The 16,503-nt window shown below is 50.3% G+C and overlaps 2 protein-coding genes and 2 long non-coding RNA genes across 6 annotated transcripts in view; 2 read left to right on the top strand and 2 right to left on the bottom strand.

The window, feature by feature from the left end:
- LOC144390230 (uncharacterized) overlaps positions 1-16,503 on the bottom strand; it is a 198,618-nt gene that overhangs the window by 52,294 nt on the left and 129,821 nt on the right. The window lies entirely within an intron of this gene.
- Positions 1-16,503, bottom strand: part of LOC144390452 (protein NLRC3-like) — a 94,062-nt gene that overhangs the window by 7,224 nt on the left and 70,335 nt on the right. The window lies entirely within an intron of this gene.
- Positions 1-16,503, top strand: part of LOC144390376 (uncharacterized) — a 345,224-nt gene that overhangs the window by 274,380 nt on the left and 54,341 nt on the right. The window lies entirely within an intron of this gene.
- Positions 1-16,503, top strand: part of LOC144390400 (uncharacterized) — a 40,447-nt gene that overhangs the window by 16,068 nt on the left and 7,876 nt on the right. The window lies entirely within an intron of this gene.

The following is a 16,503-nucleotide window of genomic DNA, read 5'->3' as shown; positions in this document are numbered from 1 at the left end:
AGAAGTGCACATTTTCACAGTAAAAGTCCTGGAAGGGAAGGTTTGTAGGGTATAAATGCGTCAGTGATCCAGCGTATAGCAGGGTAGCATATGAAGAAACGTTAGCTAGTGAATATAAATGGATCTCGGTTATTACTGATGTTTTTGTAGCCCAATTCAGTCCAAAGGTTTGGACACTTTCTCATTGAATCGAATGAGTAAACGTGTCCAAACGTTTGACTGTTCATCTCATTTAAGAACCAATCGGTGTGGTTGAGGTTTGGGCTTTGGGCCGTTTTACAACATGAATGCTTTGATGTGAACTATTCCATTGTAGCCCAGGCTGCATGTTTAGCCTCATTGTCCTCTTGTCCTCTATTTGGCTCCGTCCATCTTCCCCTCATTCATTGTCTCCTTGTCCTGCTTGTCAGTTTGGGTGGACTTCCTCCTCTTGGCAGGTTTGTGGCTGTTTAATCCTTCATGGACTTGAAAGCTAAAGAAGTTCTACAGGTGTTGAGGAGCAGGGGGTGTCAGACCCAACTGCTCTGTGGAGGAACCGAACATGTTGAGGGAAAGAGGATGTTACGCTCAGCTAGTGTGGAGACACTCGTGGTGCTCTACAAGTATTTGTAGCTGTAAAACATTTGCCATATGAAACTCATAGAGGTGGATTTGACTTTGTTACCTTGTACCTAAAGGAGGGGAATGATTCTGCTTTCATAGAAGCACAAGCACTCACTACCTGGAAGGGGATCGGATCATTGAAGCCTCTATTAAGGCCACCACAGTGTTCTCAGGATAAATGGACCTTTGACTACTAATCAAAAGTACGCTGTGCATCCGCCCACAGCTCCAGAGGTCCCTCTGAGGTCACAGGTCACATGGCAGCAAAGAAGGACAGAGAACCAATCCTTCTCTTTTCTGCTCTCGTCTCGTGACATTTGGGAAAATGTGTCAAATGTTCTAGAGTCCAAATGTCTGAAGGCCGTAAAGTCACACGAGTCATTTTCTTCAGACCAACATTATATCTTCTCATCTTGGACCTTTGAGCTCTTTGGTCTACAGCTTGATTTAGGATGGAAGTGTGACAAACAAAGAGACGTCTCTATTCTTATTTATTGATCCATGAACAACACGTGTTCACTCCTCCACGACATCAACATACATGATGTTTACAACTAAGCATGAATATCAAATGAAGGAAACACAAGCATTCAATGCATCTGTCCCAGAAACAACAACCGTTCAATATGATTCAATCTGTGGTTTGAATCAGTGGTTCTCAACTGGTGGGTCGCGGACCCCTTTTTAATGGCCTGGGAATTGGCGTTTTCCCCTTTGCCTGGAAAATAAAAATTATAATTAAAAAGGAAATTGGGGAGACTTTGGGTTTTTGGGTTAATTAAACCTCCTACTTAGTTTTCTAATTAAACATGGCGAAACGGAAGTACGACACCGACTACGTTAGATGTGGGTTTTCTTATATTGAGGACAAAAGAGGGCAAAAACCTCAGCGCGTTTTGTGCAGCGAGGTTCTGGCACAAGAAGCATGAAGCCGTCCAAACTGAAGCGGCATTTGGAAAGTAAGCGCTCTTCTCACAAAGAGACCTGTGGAGCCCTTTAAACGGATTAAATCTGTCTCTGCAGCGGAAGGGGAACAACATTCATCAACAGCAGGACAAAATCAATGCTTTCAGAAAAAAGATCTCTGTGTGGGCAAGTCATGCTTCCAGAAGCCGACTCGACGTGTTCCCCAATGGCTGTCATGAGGGACAGCAGCTGGACACGGCAGACAAGAACGTACTGGAGAAACAATCACGGTGCATCTGAATAAACTTCTGGAGCCGTTTAACGAATACTTTCCCCAGAAACAGAGGGACGACCACTGGATACGTGACCCGCTTGGAATCCACATAGAAAGTGTCACGTTGCCAAGCAACGGAGAGTCAGCTGATGGAGCGGTCACGTGACCGTACGCGGAGGTGAGCCCCTCCCAGTTGTGGTGCAGCAGCGTGATCAGCGAGTGTCCTTCCCTCGCCACTCGAGCAGTCAAAGTGCTGCTACCCTTCAGCACTGCCTGTCTCTGTGAGTGCGTCTCAGCTCTGGTTCAGCTGGAGACTAAACACAGGAAGAGACTGGACATCGAGCTTGACCTCAGACTGGCCTTGTCCACTAGAACTCCAGACTTTGAGACTCTTGCCAAGAGCAAAAAACATGCCCAGTTCTCCCAGTAGAAATTTCTCCAGACTCAAGTCAGTTTTCACCTCAGGTTGAAGTGAGTGCTGCTTAATTTTCTGTAAAGCACAAAGTTTTTCAGGATTTACCTCCTGATGAGGTAATCACAAGAAACGTTCATTTTCTATATCTGAATCCTTTTGAATTGCATTTTCTATTTAATTTATTTTGCATTTGTGCAAAAGCTCCTCAAGACACAGTGTTTGTCGTATCTGTTAAAGTCATTTGAGTCTTTTTTGTTTGAAATGGCGGAAGATTCTTAATTGTTGTATGTTGTAATACCTCGTGTCCTTAAGATGCACTTTGGGGTTTTAGCTCATTTAGTGTAAAGGGAATAGTTCCCTCTCTAGCGTCGCTACCAGCTGGCTGTTTTCTCATTAAACTTGTTTTTGTGTGGTCATACGTGTTCTGTCTCCACACGCTCTCAGGTTCAAACTGCACCATATTTTCATTAAATACATCTGAGAAGTGAAGGATGTCCCTCGATTTGGGTCGGTTGTCATTGAGGGGTGATGGTGGGTCCCGGAGCCACCAGACCAGCTGAGAACCACTGCTTTAAATAGTCGTATTCTGCCCCCTAGTGGTGGAGATGTGAACACGTTTACTCTCCTTAAAGTGTCTCTGAGCACTGAAGCAACACAACAATACTGGAAATAAATATCAGAGCCAACAGCAACGAGTCTGCCACCACAAACTGTGTTATTACCTACAGTAATAAGTGTGTTGTTACTATATTAATAACTATATTGCATCAAACAGCGAGCAGATGAATGAGTATCTGTGTACATGGATGAATGTAAATGTGTCTGCGTGTAGTCAACTGCTGTTGTTAACACACGATGACGTTTCATATTCATTCTTCTAATGTTACTCTGCTATATTATAGATATTGTTGCGTCACAGACGGATTTCTATCGTACAAACGTTCTATTGCGTTTTACTGTTAAAATGTGCGCACTTCCGGTTTAGCGGCTGCGCTTCGGTTTCGTTTTAAAAGGAACAAACAAAAAGGGATTTACAGAAAAACAGATCGGTCGTTTTTTCGTATTTGGACAGAAAAGGACATTTACTCTTTTGGTTTGAAGCAAAAAAACTAAAATAAAACGGTGTTATTTCCGTATTTTCGTTTTATTTCCGTATTTTTCGTCTAAACGGTAAAGGAACTTTGCAAAGGTTGACGGCCCGTTAACACACAAACACACAGTAAACACACGCTGTGTGTCACGGGACATACTCACACGATGTGACACTTTAAGACGTTAAAGTGAAGCTTGGTGACTTTCTACGCGTCTCCCTCACGTCTTCTTCCGGTTTGTTCTGGCGGGTCGCAACCAGCGTCACGTGACCAGGTGCATCGCGCCACCTGGGACAACAGAGGACGCTCATTTCATGGGACAGCAGCTGCCTCGATGACGTCAGCTGCTCTGAAACATTTGAATACGCTTCTTGACTGTCGGGTGTTGAACTATCACGCTTTTGTTTGCTTCTCATTTCAAATAGAAACGCTGTGTGTGACGGAGCAGCAGAGGAAACTAATTCACAGTAAATATAAATATCAGACATGAAAGTGTCTCAATGGAGCAGATCAGAGTTGTTAGAGCCTCGAGGGGCGAAGAGCAAAGAGGAAAAGGGCGGCGTTTACCCTGAACACCCGTCCACAGCAGCACAGAGAGAACGGCCCCCCCTCACCCACTGAGGGACACCGTGCACATCAGGAGCCCAACGACACGACCAACGTCCAACAAACAGGCGTTTAAAAAGGGCGGCAGTGCTACTTTCTGCACGGACGCTTCAGCTTCACCATTGGTGAGATGCTCTGTGTTTCAGTGTGTGTGTGTTACTCAGCTTCATTGTGTTCTATTTGTAGCCGTTTACCTGCTTCATCTTCCTCCGTCTGGATGTAGCGTGTCCTTCAAGACAAACACACAAAGTGAAACTATGTCTTTGTGATGACGGCTTTAAAGCAACATTTAGTGACTTCAATGAAACGTCTCACTGTCTCTTGACTGTAGAACACGAGACATAATCTACACGTCCACAAGGAGACACGTCCTGGCTCGACTGCTTTCTGTCCCAACATGTTTTACTGCTCATCAGTAGCTGAAACATGCCTCTGAAACAGCTCATAGGACGTTTAGATCAGACGGTTTAATTGTCAACATGTCACTGGCAGTGATTGACAGCTGTGTTGGAGACTCCAGGCTCTGATTGGTGGCTTTCCTTTGGGCGCCGTGAAACGTGCCAAAGGCCATTAGGAGCACTAAGCGCAGGCCGAGCATCCTGATCAGCATCACTTTTGCCTTGTTGACAAGTCGTCTTTTCCTCCTCCAACCAGCTGACAGCAGCTCTGAGAGGAAACGCTTCCCCACTTTGTGTCTCCTTGTTTGTCCCCGATGGCACGGCCGCAGTAGGAACTGCTCCAGGAGACATCGGGATGGACTGAAGTCCACAGCCGGCCTCATAACAGCCGACGTAGCCCGGCCCACTGTGAAGAGGGCGTAGTTACTGTCTGATGGAGTCCATGTGATGAGTACGGAGAACAGCACACAGCGTCGTGTTCACAGGCTGCTGTCTCCACGGCAACCAGGAGACTGGGAGGTGACGTCATGTCGACTGGTGTGTCGTCACTTGTTGGGCAGCGGAGCTCAGGGAGTCATTGTCACTAATGAAGTGGCTGCTTCTTGATGTCCTCCTTCACTTCCTGATTCCAGCTGCACCCCCATGACGCGCACACACACACACACACACACACACACACACACACACACAGCGGCCTTTGCTTCATGTAAATGTATCATTCACATGCCAAATGAAGCTGTGATGAAGGGAAACGTGGAAGAGGAGCTTTGCTTGCTGCCTTTGCTAAACAGATGGTGTCCTTTACTTTAAGTTTTACTCGCCACACATAGAACAGGCTTTACGCTTCCTTTCATGGCGTTCTAGCCAATTGTTTAGAATGTGCTTTGAGACGGGACTTCAACCCACAATCTACGTCCACTGAGTGAGACAGAACCCAGTTAGAAAAGAGCGCTGCAGCTTTCTTTGCAGTGACGTTAACTGTGAAACTGCTGATTTGACTTTGACATTACCAACTGCACTGCCATGTAATATGGGCGCACGTATTATACAGCCCACATTGTGCTAATCACTCCCAAACCATCTGTGGGAGATATATTCTATCTGTAGATTGTACAGCTCCCCAGTCCAGCGTTTGGGACGGTCTGAATGGAGGGCAGATGCTGCTGGGCCTCTATGTGTTGCAGGTTGTCTTGTGAAGCAGCTGGAAAGGGTGGAGGCATCTGTGGTGGAGCTGAAGAGAAACCTGGACTACGCCGCCTCAGTCCTAGAAGCTCTGTGCATTGAGGAAGCCAGGCGAGAGATTTCACTTTTCTCAAATAATCCATGAACATGAAGAAAAAGGGATTTTAAAATGATTTTCTTGAATTCTTTCACGATCGGCAGCTAAATAGACCTTTGAGCAGAGGTGGAGAAGCACGTAGAGAAATGGCCAAACGCAAACGTTTGTCTTAAAAAACCAACCTGTGGAGCAGAGGAGTCCACAAAAGGTACAACAATCCAAAGAATCCAAGGGGAAACATTGAAGTGTAAAAGCAGAAAGCAGGTGAGGTTCAGGTTAACACATCATCCTCATGCACGCAGGACTTTATGGACACAAAGGGTTTCTTCCCGTCGGCAGTCGGCTCATCAACAGAGCGCGGCTCCCCCAGCGTTTTAATGGCACACGGTACTGGGCCATTCCAGTAGCACGGTGGCTTCCTCACTCATTTATAAATCACAACGGGATCATTTACACACAAGCTACGTCGTCTTAAGCATTTTGAAGCTAAAGTAAAGCACTCTAAATATCTTAAGACTATATTAACTGCAATACCCCGTAAATTGGTGAAAGGCAATTAAATATTATATGTTAGCAAGTAAGATCGTCCATGGATGATAAATAAATGACAATTACTACATACATCATCATTCATTCATATTATTTTACTACTAATTAGTATTACAATGATTCCATTAAGTCTATGTGTATGTTAGTAATATATTTAATTTAATGAGTAACTCGTGGCTCAATACGGTTTCCAAGTTTCTAACCCAGAGTTGTTTAAATTATTGCTGCACAATGTTGCGAGCCTTATTCCTCATAGGACAGTGGGACCCTGCACATGAATACAGAAGACTAGTTAGTTACACAAAAGATGGCCGACCTGAAGGTAAACCAGTAGTCAACTCTCGTCTTGTGGAAGTTGTAACAAAATGACGGCAGGACGTTTCAGTTAAATGTGAATGTGTCTGAACGCTGGTAAATACGCGTCACATCAGCCACGAGGTCAACGTGTGACACAATCGGTTGGGAAAATCTGACAAGCCGCGTTCTACACAATAATTGAATTGTGTGCTCATCGAGTAGTGAATAAGACAATCCTTCAATTTGTTGATGAAGATCATCAATCAGCAGCTTTGGCGAGAAGGTGTGATCTTTTTTCTGGCTTTTAGTCTGATGCGTGTCTCCTTGCAGGCGGCTGGTGGATCCAGAGGACCAGCTGGGTGACATCCGGTCGGACTCGGTGCCGTCAGAGGTTCGGGACTGGCTGGCTTCCACTTTCACCCGGCAGACGGTTGTGATGCTGCGCCGTAACGAGGACAAGCCACGCTTCCGCAGCATCGTTCATGCAGTGCAGGCCGGCATCTTTGTGGAGAGGTTTGGCTTGTTTGGTGTATTTGATGCAACAGTCATGTGGAATATTAGGCCCTTCATAGTTGTTTAGTCATGATGTGTGATGTTTGTTTCAAGGTTTTCCCATTTAACATGAATGATATAACACAGATAACATAAAGGGTTCATTGGTAATAATAATAAAACTCTGCATTATCCTCGTAGCTGAATAGGGTACAAACATGGTGGACTCCACTGGGTGATTGTTTGCTGTTGATGGTCAAAGCCAGCAGGGATACGTGTTACTTGTACGTGGTGCAACTAAGCCAATCAAATGTCCTCTTAGCTCAAACTAACCCGCTGACTGAAACCATGCTAGCTGATCCAGCTTAATGTCATCAACTGGAACCAGACGTCAGTCATCAGGATAATTGTGTGTCCGCGTCCTACTTCAAAAGGGGGAAGAGTCGATCAAATCAACTCAAAGGAAGAGGCTCTTTTTTCTCCGCTGACGAGCAGGAGGGGATCATGAACGCACCATATAGAACCAGGAGTTTGAATATGTGTGTGTGAATCAGCATGTATGTGTGTATTCCCTCTATTCTTATCATGAGTCCACCTTAATCATATTCTATAAAGATGATAAGTTGCGTAATGAATAGTGATAGGAACGCCTTTTCAATAAGTGATGAAACACTGAATGACTCAATTACCTGCAGTTCCATAAAAGCCCTCTTTGATTGCATTTACTGGGACATCGGCAGGGAATGTAATGAACCATCCAGAAGTTTCTCAAGCGCCAAATAAACTTCAGGAACAGCGCGGCGTGCAGCGGCTTTCCCCATGTTCTCCGCATCCCAACAATGTACACAAATGCACCGTTGAGACACATCGTCCTGCCTGGAATGCAAGGACTCGATTGGTCGATTGGTATCACGTGGGACGACTTAACTCTGGACATAATGGCGAGGGACACTTGCTAGGATTTTATCAGCTACTGTCCATACTGCTTATCGGTCAGGTTCCTTATTGATACTATATGAATTATTTAGTCACAAATAGAAGATTAAAAAAAATCCACATGCTTAATTGATTCCCTGTTGCTGGTAGCGTGAAGGGACTTGATGTGGGACCAGGAACGGTAGAGGGGGGGTTGGACGTGCTGGGTCACAGCTGCAGCCTCAGCCCAAAAACTCTCCATCACCAAAGCCATTATCTTAAGTTCCTCTCTAAGTTTTTTGTCTTATACAGAGAACTCTTCCCTTGAACTCAGCCGTCCACCTTTTAAAGCATGTCCACAAAAATATTAAGAAAACTGTATCCAGTTCAGCAAAAAAGGGACAAGTTGTGAGACGCTGTAAGGACACGGAGTCAAGGACATAATGCTCAAACATAGATATTCAGATTATATTAAAAGCCCCAGTGGGCGATATTCCACTGGAGTCAGTGGAAGTGGTGGTGGATGGTTAGAAGTCTTGAGAGTTTAGAATCAGTCAATTAAACGTTAAACATTGAACCGTCCAAAACCGATGCTCAAAGGAACTTAAAGCATCATCATTTTAGGCTTCCTCTAACACACTAAGGAAGCATCGCTATCTGACCAGTAATAAGCAAACACAAACTGGGATCGATCTGATAAATACGACATGAACCAGCTGAATGTGGTTCCATTTGTGTGGAATATTGCTATATTTCTTCAGCAGTAACATATAAACTGATCTCAACACACAAATCCACAGATTTTGCAGGTGCAGGATAACAAAAGAAGCTAGAATTCAATAACGAGTTCCCAGTTGTTAAATTCTATATCAGTACAAAATCCTCCAGACTAAATTGTAACGGGTGTTTTTATGTTTTCTTATCGATGTTACCTTAACAAAGGAATCCTAGAAATGAACAGTTGAACCGTTATGTGGACATTCACGTGCTAATAAAGCTTCTGTGTGTCTTTTCTAGCATGTGGACATGTGGTCTTTTGATGTGTTTGCACTGAACGATGCTAGTGGGGACCACGCTCTGAAATTTGTCTTCTATGAGCTATTCACCAGATATGACTTGATCAACCGTTTCAAGGTATGTCCATTTTGACAAGACGCTGTGTATGTAACGAGCACAATGTCAGTGACAGCAGAACTAAGTATTGATGGGGACGTACTGGGTTCAACAGAACAACTTCTCTGTATTGCTTCTACAATTCTGCAAAGCAACTGGTTGTTCCTTGTCTTCTATTGAAGGTCCCTGTTTGTGTCCTCATATCCTTCGTGGACTCGTTGGAAGTGGGCTACAGCAAACACAAGAATCCCTTTCACAACCTGACGCATGCGGCTGATGTCACACAGACCATTCATTACCTGCTCCTCAAGACCGGCATGGTGGTACGTTCAGGGTTGGGTAAAAGCACAATGCAATACGCTTTTCAAAAGTGCCTGCAGACTTCCTCAGTGGATCTTACAAGTCACTCATCACAGCTTTCCTACCTCAAAATCCAATCGGGACGGGATGAATGATGACTGACAGGTAGATAATAATGATGCAATAGCAAAGTTAGTGTTGTCTCTGACTGTAAATGGATGAAAGGCTGCATGACAAACTGGAGCTTTAAGTGACTGTGGTGGAGGGGCGTGGTTAGCTCAGCTGCAGGGGGGAGAGCGGGGGAGTGGTTCAGGGGACGGTGCTGGTAGGTGAAGAGTAAGCAGGTGTGTGGAATCTGCACTAATTGCCTTCTTCAAAAGCAGTGAGCAGGATCCAGGTCGGGGGAAGGAACATGAGCCGAGCAGAGCTGAGCGGAGCACGGGAGCAGCACGCGAGGGCTGAGCGAAGCTGGACAGAACGGGCTTATTCCTGCTCACTGCCATTCCCCCTTTTTGGACAATAAAAACTGGTTACTCCCATCTGTGTGTCCGTGCGTCTGTACAGAACCCGTCGGTGGTAGCGCTAGCACGGCTACAGTGGCGCCTGGCCAGGGATGGACGCAAACGACCACGGAGAGGGCCTGATGGAGCCGGCGGTCGCGCTCGGACGGATGCTGGGGGAGATCGCCGCGATGCAGCGCGAGCAGGCCGAGGCCAACCGGCACGTCCTGGGGGCGCTGCAGGCTGCTGCAGACCGGCAGACCCAGGTACTGGAACAATTAGCAGCCCGACCAGTCGCTTCCCCGACGGTGCCGGGTCCCTCGGCGTATGCGGGCGTGGTGGTGCACAAAATGACCCCGGAGGACGACGTGCAGTCATATCTGGAGATGTTCGAGGCGATGGCGGGGGCGTGTGGCTGGCCGGCGGACGAGTGGGCGATCCGCCTCCTGCCGCTCCTAACCGGGGAGGCGCAGACAGCGGCCCTGGGCCTGCCTCCCGGTCCCTGGCACATCTACGCCAGCGTGAGGAAGGCCATCATGGACCGACTGGGGCTCTCCCCCGAGGACCATAGGAGGCGGTTCCGAGAGGCGAGGCTGGGGCCGGGGGACCGCCCGTTTGCGTTTGCCCAGCGACTCGCAGACGCGGCCAACAGGTGGCTGCAGCCGGAGGGCGCGGGAGGGGCGCCGGCGGTGGTGGAGAAGGTGGTGACAGAACAGTTCCTGGAGGGTCTTCCGCCGCGGACGGCTGCCTGGGTCCGCTACCACCGGCCGGCGACGCTGGAAGCCGCCGTGACCCTCGCCGAGGACCACCTGGCGGTGCACCCCGGGGGCCGTGGGGAGGGCGGTCGGCCGACCGCATCGACGCAGCCCGTTCCCGCGCCACGACGGAGTTCCCCGCTTCCTGTTGCGGCTCGGCCCCCTCCGTTCCAGCGCGCCCTAGCCCCTCAACGGGGTACTGATCCACCCGGCCTGGCCGGCACCCTCACTGACCTACAGAGGGCTCCTCAACCGCCAGGGCAGGAGTGTTGGAGGTGCGGGCAGCCCGGACACTACCGGCGGGAGTGCCCGCTAATGGAGGTGGGCCAAACGGTGCGGGTTGCCGGGCCTCCAGCACCCTCCCCCGGTCTGGGAGCGACGTACAGCGTTCCGGTAAGGATCCAGGGGGGTATACATCAGGCGATGGTGGACTCTGGCTGCACGCAGTCCATGATCCACCAGAGACTGGTTCGACCCGGGGCATTGGTGGAGGCATCCCGGGTGAGGATTAAGTGTGTGCATGGGGATATTCACGACTACCCAGTGGTGCCGATAGAGATTAGGTTTGGGGGTCAAAAGCATAGAGTAAGGGTCGCGGCTAGCTCCCGCCTGACGCACCCCCTGATTTTGGGGACAGACTGGTCGGGGTTTCATAGGTTAGCGGGGCAGTGCGCGGGGGTGCGTTCGCGACCGGTAGGGACATGCGGGGTGTGTGCGGCGCTCGGCGGTGACGCAAGGTTGTCCGACGCTGCAGACGGGGAGGGGGAATCGGCGGGGCCTCCTATGGGGACGCCGCCGATGCCAGAGCTACGCTCCATGGAAGATTTTCCACTGGAGCAGTCTCGTGATGATACTCTACGCTTTGCCTTCGACCAAGTGATGCAAATTGATGGTCAAGTGGTGCGCCCCGACGCCGTATTATCATACCCGCACTTTTCACTGATTAGGGACAGGCTATACAGAGTGAGTCGCGACACTCAGACAGGGCAGGAAATTACGCAGTTGTTGGTACCGAAAAGCCGCCGGGAAACGGTTTTCCAGGCGGCTCACTATAACCCGATGGCGGGCCACCTGGGTAGCGACAAAACTCTGGACCGGATAGTAGCCCGATTTTACTGGCCAGGCATCTGGGCGGATGTGCGCCGCTGGTGTGCATCCTGCCCGCAGTGCCAGCTGGTGAACCAGCCGGCCATCCCGAAAGCGCCGTTGCGTCCGCTGCCGTTAATGGAGCTGCCGTTCGAACGCTTAGGTATGGACCTCATCGGGCCATTTCACCGGAGTGCACGGGGGTATCGCTTTGTGTTGGTTCTGGTGGATTACGCAACCCGATATCCCGAGGCAGTGCCGTTGCGCAGCATCTCCGCCAAGGATGTTTCGCAGGCGCTGTTTCAGGTCATCTCCCGAGTCGGAATCCCGAAAGAGATTCTGACGGACCAGGGCACCTCGTTCATGTCACGCACACTACGAGAACTGTACGAATTGTTGGGGGTTAAGTCCGTTCGGACCAGTGTGTACCATCCCCAGACTGACGGCCTGGTGGAGCGGCTGAACAAGACACTGAAATCCATGATTCGTAAGTTTATTCACGACGATGAACGTAATTGGGATAAATGGCTTGACCCTCTGTTGTTTGCAGTACGGGAGGTCCCCCAGGCCTCCACGGGATTTTCTCCCTTCGAGCTGCTGTTCGGCAGGAGACCACGGGGGGTGCTCGACCTGCTTAAGGAACACTGGGAGGAGGGTCCGAGCCCCGGTAAGAACGAGATTCAGTACGTCCTGGACCTGCGAGCCAAACTCCACACACTGGGTGAGTTGTCACGTGAGAATTTGCTCCAGGCCCAGGAACGGCAACAGCGGCTGTACAACAGAGGGGCCAAGCTGAGACAATTCACACCGGGAGAGAAAGTGCTTGTATTACTTCCTTCTTCCAGCTCAAAACTACTCGCCAAGTGGCAAGGGCCCTTTGTGGTCACACGGCGGGTAGGGGACGTCGACTACGAGGTGGTGCGATCTGACAGGGGGGGAGCCACGCAGATCTACCACCTCAACCTCCTTAAAGCATGGAGAGAGACTGAGTCCGTGTCCCTGGTGTCTGCAGTAGCGGAGAGCGAGGAGCTGGGGCCAGAGGTCCCAAAGTCCACCGATCCCACCCGGCTCCCGTCCGACGCCCGTCTCTCTGCAGCCCAGCAAGCGGACATAGCCCGGTTGCAAGATCAATTTAATGATGTGTTCTCCTCCCGGCCAGGTCGCACGGACCTCATAGTGCATCACATTGAGACGTCCCCGGGCGTGACGGTGCGGACGCGGCCCTACAGGTTACCTGAACACAAGAAGAAAATGGTTCAGCGAGAATTGGCCGCTATGCTGGAGATGGGGGTAATAGAAGAGTCCAACAGCGCCTGGTGCAGCCCCATTGTTCTTGTCACCAAGAAGGATGGCTCAATAAGGTTCTGTGTGGATTATCGCAAGGTGAATGCGGTCTCACGGTTTGACGCTTACCCGATGCCCCGGGTCGACGAACTCCTGGACCGATTGGGCACCGCGCAGTTTTTTACGACACTGGATTTGACCAAGGGCTACTGGCAGATTCCCTTGTCACCAGAGTCCAGGCAAAAGTCGGCGTTCTCCACTCCGTTTGGATTGTACCAATTCACCACGCTTCCCTTCGGGCTGTTCGGCGCCCCGGCCACCTTCCAGCGCCTCATGGACCGAGTGCTGCGTCCGCACGCTGCGTATGCTGCCGCCTACCTGGATGACGTCATCATCCACAGCACCACGTGGGCGGAGCATGTGCGGCGGGTGGGCGCGGTGCTGGAGTCCCTGAGGCAGGCTGGGCTCACCGCCAACCCGGGGAAGTGTGCAGTTGGACGGAGGGAGGTACGGTATCTGGGGTACCACTTGGGCGGCGGGCGGGTGCGCCCGCAGGTGGACAAGACCGCAGCCATTGCAGCCTGCCCACGGCCCAAGACGAAAAAAGAGGTGAGGCGGTTTTTGGGGCTGGCAGGCTACTACAGGAGGTTCATCCCGGGCTTTGCGGAGCTGACCAGCCCCTTAACTGACCTGACCCGGAAAGGTGCCTCAGATCCGGTCCAGTGGACGGAGCGGTGCCAGTGGGCGGTTGAGGGGGTGAAACGAGCCCTCTGTGGGGAACCATTGCTCCATACACCTGACTTCTCTCTCCCTTTTGTCTTGCAGACTGATGCGTCGAACAGAGGGCTGGGGGCCGTTTTGTCCCAGCAGGTGCAGGGGGTGGACCGCCCGGTCCTCTACATCAGCCGGAAGCTGTCGGAAAGAGAGGCCAGGTACAGTACGGTCGAAAAAGAGTGCCTGGCCATCCGGTGGGCGGTCGACTCCCTGCGGTATTACCTCCTGGGACGCCAGTTCACTCTCTGTTCGGACCACGCCCCGCTGCAGTGGCTCCACCGCATGAAGGATGCCAACGCCCGGATCACTCGGTGGTATCTGGCTCTACAGCCTTTTAACTTCAAGGTGATCCATAGGCCGGGGGCGCAGATGGTCGGGGCGGACTTCCTTTCCCGCCCTCAGGAGGGAGGGGGGGGGGAGTCGGTTCGGCCGGATGGCTCCCCGGCCTAAGTCGGGCGGTGGGGGTATGTGGTGGAGGGGCGTGGTTAGCTCAGCTGCAGGGGGGAGAGCGGGGGAGTGGTTCAGGGGACGGTGCTGGTAGGTGAAGAGTAAGCAGGTGTGTGGAATCTGCACTAATTGCCTTCTTCAAAAGCAGTGAGCAGGATCCAGGTCGGGGGAAGGAACATGAGCCGAGCAGAGCTGAGCGGAGCACGGGAGCAGCACGCGAGGGCTGAGCGAAGCTGGACAGAACGGGCTTATTCCTGCTCACTGCCATTCCCCCTTTTTGGACAATAAAAACTGGTTACTCCCATCCGTGTGTCCGTGCGTCTGTACAGAACCCGTCGGTGGTAGCGCTAGCACGGCTACAGTGACTTTGGTGACTTTTATTGATGTAGGTTGTTACAGCAAAGAAAGAACTGAAGAAAGAGTTCAGTGAATCAGTAAAGTAAAGACAAAACATAGATTTAAATCATGGTTAAAACCTAAATAAGACTCCTTCTCAGGTAACCAAGGCCGCAATAAACAGAGGCCCCTCCCTCAAGCACAAGCACCACCCAACTTAATTTGCGTTGAAATAATGCATCAACAATCCCTCATGACGGCTGTCTAGGGACTATAGCAGCACCACATGTACAATGCAGACATTGTGTTGTTAAAAGGTACAAGCCCCGCCTCCACGTGCCCGTGGGTCACTACGGGGGTCAGAAAGCTGCATGGGGGCAAGGCCGGGGCTGGATGGGACTCGCCGTGAGTTGCTGAAGGGGATATCACACTTTCACCTTTCTGGGGAAAGACTATGCTGGGGAGGCAGTGACTCATATCACAGCATATGGAACCTTGGACTCAAGCAGAGTAGTGCTTGGACCAGTCCCGGTCTTGGACCAGTGGACAAGCTCTTTACCCTCCCGAGACTACTGGGGGGGTCCTGGCAGTTTGCCCAACCAGTCTACATGTGCTTTGTGGACGGAGAAGGCTTTTGACTCTCCAGGTGGTGACTTTCATGGACAGGATATCTAGGCGCACCCGGGGGTGGAGGACTTCGGGTCGGGGGTCTCCATCTCCTCTCTGCTGGTGCTGATGTGATGTTGTCCTGTTGGCCTCCTCGCACAGTGACCTCCAGCACTCAGTGAGGCACTTTGCACCAGATCCTCTCGGTGAAGAGCTCTATTTGCTTTCATTTGAGTTGAGGTGCTACTGGAAAACAACCGAGGTGGTTCAGGCACACTGACAACTGGCAAAGAGACTCTGTGCTGGTTCACTTCCAGCAGGAAAACCGCACAACGTTAAGCAGGACGGTTTTTTAATCTTCATCTCCCGATTGACACGTTCCTCCTCGTCTGTCTGCCTCTCTCCTTCAGCACTGGCTCAGTGAGTTGGAGATCTTTGCCATCATTTTTGCAGCTGCCATTCATGACTACGAGCACACAGGGACCACCAATAACTTCCATATTCAGACAAGGTAATTCCCACGTAGCATCGTTTGTAGCATTTCAATCCCTGCAGTCTCTGAGGACAGTGGACAACACTGGAGCATGAAGAGATATCTAACAGGTGACCTAATAAAAAGCCTACTATGAATGATAGCAGCTTTACCTCATACATTGTTGGCATTATCACGATGACGGTGAGGGTGATCATTCCTGAAGTAGCCGTGTCGCATTTGCAGGTCAGACACCGCCATGTTGTACAATGACCGAGCTGTTGGAGAACTGACACGTCAGTGCTGCATATCGCCTTCTACAGCACAGTGATGACATGAACATTCTGTCTAATCTCTCCAAAGACGAGTGGAGGTAAGAGAAGAGCGCTGCAGCTGAAGGGACGTCCTTTTTTACCGCTGTTTCCATTCAATGACTTCAAATAATAATTCACTCTACAATACAACCCCCAGATTACAGTGCAAGTCATTGCTTCTAAAATACTGCCTCCTACTGGTGCTTAGAGGGAGCTACAGCTGATGATACCAGGGAGAAACACGTCACCTTATTTTACAGTCAAGCAGAATCAAATGACTCATTTTAGGGACAAGTTGAGTAGTTTGGGGCAGAGTTGCATCGATCTGGCACTGCATTGCTGCAGAAATATAGAAGTGACAGCAACAGGATGAAAGCATCTCAGTCTCCTCTGATAAAACTTTCCCCAAGCTTCATCTAAGATTCCTTCTGTAGGGAGCATGAATGTTTTACTGCCTGCCCTCTTTCAGAGAGCTTCGGGCTCTGGTGGTGGAGATGGTGTTGGCCACAGACATGTCCTGCCACTTCCAGCAGATCAACGGGATGAAAAGCCACCTGCAGCAACATGAGGCGTGAGTGTTTCACGTCTGGGTCCGTCCCGCCTCATGCTGCCAGTCACTCCAGTCCTTCACAATGCTGAAACTATCAAACCATGATTGTTTCTGCTTTACAACCCTTCACGCGCCGCGTCC

This window comes from Gasterosteus aculeatus, chromosome 21 (genome assembly GCF_964276395.1).
Source record: "Gasterosteus aculeatus chromosome 21, fGasAcu3.hap1.1, whole genome shotgun sequence".
Classification (NCBI taxonomy): Eukaryota; Metazoa; Chordata; class Actinopteri; order Perciformes; family Gasterosteidae; genus Gasterosteus; species Gasterosteus aculeatus.
This window is presented reverse-complemented; position numbering and strand designations above follow the sequence as displayed.